Source organism: Fukomys damarensis, unplaced genomic scaffold (assembly GCF_012274545.1).
Source record: "Fukomys damarensis isolate Sample0158 unplaced genomic scaffold, DMR_v1.0_HiC HiC_scaffold_8, whole genome shotgun sequence".
NCBI lineage: Eukaryota > Metazoa > Chordata > Mammalia > Rodentia > Bathyergidae > Fukomys > Fukomys damarensis.
Window position 1 is genome coordinate 8,952,451 of NW_022900920.1, and position 5,815 is coordinate 8,958,265.

Here is a 5,815-nt window from a genome sequence, read left to right on the forward strand (position 1 = left end):
TTTCCATTGGGGTTCAGTTCTGCTGCTCTGCCATGAGATCCCCCATTCCTCAGCAGCTGCTGAAGGCCTTCCCTTCCTCTCCTGGGGCAGGCAGCTCCTCCTAGAATGGGTGTTGGGGCAGCATCCTGCAACAGGGGGAGGAGACCTTGACAAAGCTGCCTTGTCTTGCCAGATGGTTCCACTTACATTGCGGTTTCACTGGCATGCAGAGGAATTGATAGATGCACTCAGGATCTCTTGTCTGAAAGTTGAGGCTTTAGGGAAGGCTTCGTTGGCTGCTGGGCTCCTTCCAATCTGCACTGAAACCCACAGTAAACCATTTGTCTCCTCAATTCCCATGTTCAAAAGCAAACTACTAACACAAGTGGCAGGACTCCTGGGAGATCCTTACAAGCTCTGAGTCTCATTTTGGAAAGCACAGCAGACACAGAGGTGAGAGCCAGGAGGTCTGACTAGTCTTAACAGATTAAAAAACTCCTGCAGCAGCTGAACAGTTATTTATTTTCTTGTATGCTTCCCATCTGTCTTAGAAAGTTTAGGTTCCAGCATAACAAAAAACCCAGTACTTTGTCACTGCCTCTATATATTTCCTCTGTTTACACAGTTCATCTGAATGGTAAGATCATACCCCAAATGTGGTATTTGTATTTGGTTGCGAAGATTTCAGATGCAAATGATCTCCACCAGTGATTTAAGTACAGTTAGTAGACAACGTCTGGAAAACATTCTTAGTATGTGTGTTTTTTTTCTCTTCAGAGTTAATGTATGAATTTTTAAATGCTCTCCTAATAATTTTATTTATCCACAGGGCTAGTGAGGCTCACAAAAGAGCAAGGTAGATTTGTTGGCCATTGGTCTTGCCCGGTGCATCCTGCTCTATGCTTTTATGTCAATCCTGCATTCGTATTAAAATAGCTCCTAATATCGGAATAGGCATCTTATATTTGTGAGTAGATAGGCATAGAGAAACTCTATGACAGTGAGAAGTGTAAAGATTCTGTTGTGTAACTCAAGGAGCCACTGTTGTGGGGATGCACGTATACCAGGCCACCTCCCTGCAGTGAGTCTGGGCATCAGGCCTGGTTCCACATCTCACTTGTCCTGGCAGCATGGGGGTGTGGGCTGTTATTACAGGGAGTTATTGCAGGGAGTTTCTGAGTGTCAGAGGGCTGCTCTCAGTTCCCACAAGACCTTCAAACAAACAAACGAAACAAAACAAAAACCAACGACAGCAACAAAAAATTAGCTTTAAATAACAAGCAGTTTGGTCCTGTCGCTGCAACTAGCCTGGGCTCTTTCCACGCAGTGTCCTACAATTTTGCACATAGCTCAGGCAGTGCCCCTTGGGACAGATACTATCTTCCATTTGAGACATGATGCATTGACCCTTGACCAATGGACTCCAGAACTTTGTTGGATGCCACACACTCTATATTTGACACAATTTCTTGGAACATTTTCTTAAATATGACCTGAGAGCTAATTCATATTTTTATGTGAAATTAATTCCAATGTCATTTTTCTTATTTGAGGTAGAAAATGTCATGTGTAGTTTTTCACTGATATTTTTAAAACATGTTTTATTTATCTATTTTTTTTATTTTTTTATTTTTGAGACAGGGTTTTTCTGTGCAGTTCAGGCTGGCCTTAACTCATTATGTAGCCCAGGCTAACCTCAAACTCACAGTGACCCTTCTATCTCAACCTCCTAAGTTCTGAGATTACAGATGTGTGCCACAGTGCCTGGAAAACAACTTATATTCCAAAACTTTTCTTTTTTTTTCTTTTCATTACATTTATTGGTACTTCTAAGGTATACAGTATGGTTACATTCACCATTGGGATCTTGTACTTTTCCATGATGTATCTTGGTTCTTATTTTTTCCCCATACTCCTGCCCTCCCTTCACCCTCTCCACTCTTCCCTACTTACAGACTTTGTTTTCATTTTTGCTCTTTCTCATATTTTTCTTTTCCCTTCTTTCCTTTCCCCTACCCTTCCCATGGCCCCTACTCCCTTTAGCCCTTTTCTTCCTATTTCAGATTATCAATTATACAATTTGAACCTTATTTACACTTTTAGTTTTTCACACTCCAGAAACTATTCAGTATTTATATGTGTGTCCTATTTATTTCATTTAAGAGTATGGCCTCAATGTGCATCCATTTTGCTATAAATGTCTCTAGTTTCTCATTCTTTATGGCTGAGTAGTACTCCATTTTATAGGAAAACCCACGTCTTCTTTATCCAGTCTCCAGCTGATGGGCAATTGGGCTGCTTCCAAGTTTTAGCTATTACAAATTGTGCCACTATAAACATGGGTGCACATATATCACTGTGGTGTGATTCTATGATTTTTTTTGGCCTTCTTGTTTTATTTATTTATTTATTTTTTTCTCATTGAATTTATTGGTACATTTTAGGTATACAGTACAGTTACATTCATCATTGGGATCTTGTACCTTTACATGACAGGTCTTGGTTCTCATTTTTTCCCCTTGTCCGTGCCCTTCCTTCACCCCTCCTCCCTTCCCTGTTTACAGATACTTTATTTCCATTTTTTCATTTTCTCATATTTTTTTCTTTTCCCTTATTTCCTTTCCCCTACCCTTCCCCCACTTCCCCTACACCTGGTATGATTTTTTAAATTCTTTTGGGAAGATACCCAGCAGAGGGATAGCTGGGTCAAATGAAACTTCTAATCTTAGCTTTTTGAGGTATCTCCATACTGATTTCCCCAGTTCTTGCAACAGTCTGAACTCTCACCAAAGAGAAGGGTTCCTTTCTCCCCACAACCCAGCCAAAAATTGTTATTGGCTGACTTCTTGATAGCAGCCATTCTTTCTGGGGTAAGGTGGAATCTCAGCATTGTTTTCACCTGCATCTCTCGAATGACCAGTGATGTTGAACATTTTTTCATATATTTATTTGCTGCTTTTACTAGTTTGTCTGAGAAGTGTCTGTTCATTTCAGATGCCCTTTCTGAATTGGGTCTTTATATTTGGAGGGTCTGATTTTTTTTTGAGTTCTTTATATATTCTAGATAGTAGATGTTTGTCTGAGGAATATCTGGTAAAAAATGTTTCCCACATTGTATGTTGTCTCTTAGTTCTGTTGGTGGTTTCTCTTGCAGTGCAGAAGCTTTTTAATAAGATGAGATCCCAGTTATTGATTTTTTCTGCTAGTTCCCATGCTACTGAGTATTTGTTCTTAAAGTCTTTTCCTGTGTCAGTGGCTTCGAAAGTTCTACCTAACTTATCTTCCAGCAAGTTTAGTGTTTCTGTTTTAATATTTAGATCTTTAATCCACTTGGATTTTAGTTTAGTGCATGATGAAAGATATGGGCCTAGTTTTAATCTTTGGCAGGTTGAAATCCAGTTTTTCCAGCACAATTTATTGAAGAGGCTATCTTTCCTCCATTGAGGATGGTTGGCTCCTTTGTCAAATATGAAATAGCTGAGGATGTCTGGAGTTGTTTTTGCTTTTTTTGGTACCAGAGATCAAACTCGGGACCTTGTGCTTGTGAGGCAGGTTGCAGAACCAGTGAGTTAAATCCCCAGCCCATGTTTCTGCATTTTCTAATCTATTCCACTGAACCTTAGGTCTGTTTTTTTGCCAGTACCATTAAAGATTTTCTATAATTACTCTTTGTTTTCCTTTCCATTCTAGCCTTGTGAGTATGGTCATGATTATACTTGAATAATACAATATTACGAACCCAGGTCTGGAAGGTCACCTGAAGAAAATCTAATATCTAAGATGTATTGTTGGGGAGAAAGGCTTTTTTCAATGGCTGGAGAATGGAGAAATGGGAACTTGGCTTGCAAATCAACTTAACTCCAGGCAGGTGGAGGAGTTAGAGGTATAGGATAGAAATAATGGGGGAGAGAGTTGGGTAATAAAGAGGAAGAATGTTCATGTCTTTTCTTAAAATTAGCAGACATCAACATGTCTGCGTGCAGAGCTGAATAGGATCTGACCAAAGGTAAAGACAGCAAAGAAGACAGACACAAAATGAAGGCAGAGATGCCAAGTTTTTGCATCCCATTCTAATCCCATCACATATGTGCAGGCCTAGGAGAAGAATCAGTGTTTTCAGTAAAAGCCTACTTCAAGTACCTGAAAAGTAATCTAGGGAACCATTATCATCTCAACCCATACTTCAGAGGTTTTATCTATGGCAAAGCTGTGTAACCTCCCAAATTAGTGACTTTTTAGTCAACCAAGATCGAGTGGTGGAAGTGATACACTTCAGAGAGTGACAAAATCACTGTCGCCATGGCCTTCCTTCCATTCAATCGTGCTGGCTCTGCCATCAGCCCAATCAGCCTGGGACTCTTATCTACACAAGCCTGCGGCCCTCTCCTGGCCTGACCCTGTCCACACTCCCAGGCAGACTGCTCTACACTGGCAGTGGTCTTATCAAGCATTCTCCTGAGTGCTTTACGTAGAGGACTCCCTCCCTACCAGGTCTCGGCAAAGCCATAACCATCAGTTTTGGAGACAAGGACGTCCTGATTGTGAAACTGAACCAGTGTTGAGTGAGGTTTGCAGGACTTGGGGTGCTGAGCTTGAGTGGGAGGCATGGACAATGTTCTGCTTGGCAGTGGCCCCGAACTGAACGAAGTTCACCAGCACCGAGGAGGATTCTGTGCCTACTTGAGTGGGCTGGAACTTTTTGTTTTGTTTTTGTGGTACTAGGAATTGAGCCAAGGTAGGCAAGAACTCTACCATTGAGCTACCTCTCCAGCCTGTGAACTGGTTTGTAATGAGCCCCAGCACTTCAGGACGTAGTGCACTGGGCCAGGGCCAGCTGAGTGTGGGTGAGGGGCGCTGGGTCCCCTCCTGCTTCCTGGCCTTGTGCTTGGCTTCCCCTTATGTCTTAACCAGTCAGATCTTGTTTCCAAATCCTTCCCACAACCCCACTTTCTCTTTTGTGGGTGATAACTTTCTCACGTCAAATCTCTGGACACACTGAGGTGAGGATTAAAGCCACCCTACTTTACCACTGGGCCATGGTAAGGGATGGCTGCTTTGTAAGTGTTGCTGTACTCCCTTTTACCTTTTAATTTCTGAGCAAACTGCTCACACAATTCAGTATCTTGAATTTTTTCATTGAAAATTCCTTTTAGCATTTCCTTTGACTTTCAAAAGTCTATAAATGCTACTTCTTTTGTTGTTGTTTTGTTTTGTTTTTTGTACCGGGGATCAAACTCGGGACCTTGTGCTTGTGGAGCAGGCAGTGGAACCACTGAGCTAAATCCCCAGGCCAGTGCTACTTATTTTTTAGAAGTCCTCAAATTCTGAAAACCCTGCCATCAGAGTGCTCTCCCACTGGGATTGGAGGCCACATTTGTTGCATGTCATTCATGAAAGAGGTGTCAGGCAGCAAAACTAAAAAATTACTACCACGTCAGTACTCTTGAATTGTCCACAGTGTGATCCCTAAAGCCTTGCCAGGTTCCCTGCCTGGGGTCACCTCTGAGCACCACCTGCCTATGGTTCTGCCCTGGACCAACAGAGAACTCAAGCATCTTACAGGCACTGGGTTCAACAAGGGCCAGAGATCTGGTCCTCCTTGGAGTTGCCAGCCTACTGCACATCAAGCTTGCTAGGCCCTAGGTGGCACTGTCTCCACCTAGGAATCCATCACCAAGTGTTCTTGCTCTGAAATGAATAAAGGAGCCACAAGGGTGGAAAGGAAGCTCTTGTGGGCTGTGTCTTATCATTGACTTTTCACTGCCACACATGACATTGCAGATCCTTCCAGTGTCAGGGGAGGAGTTTGCCCCAAACCAGATTGCTGCAAGACACC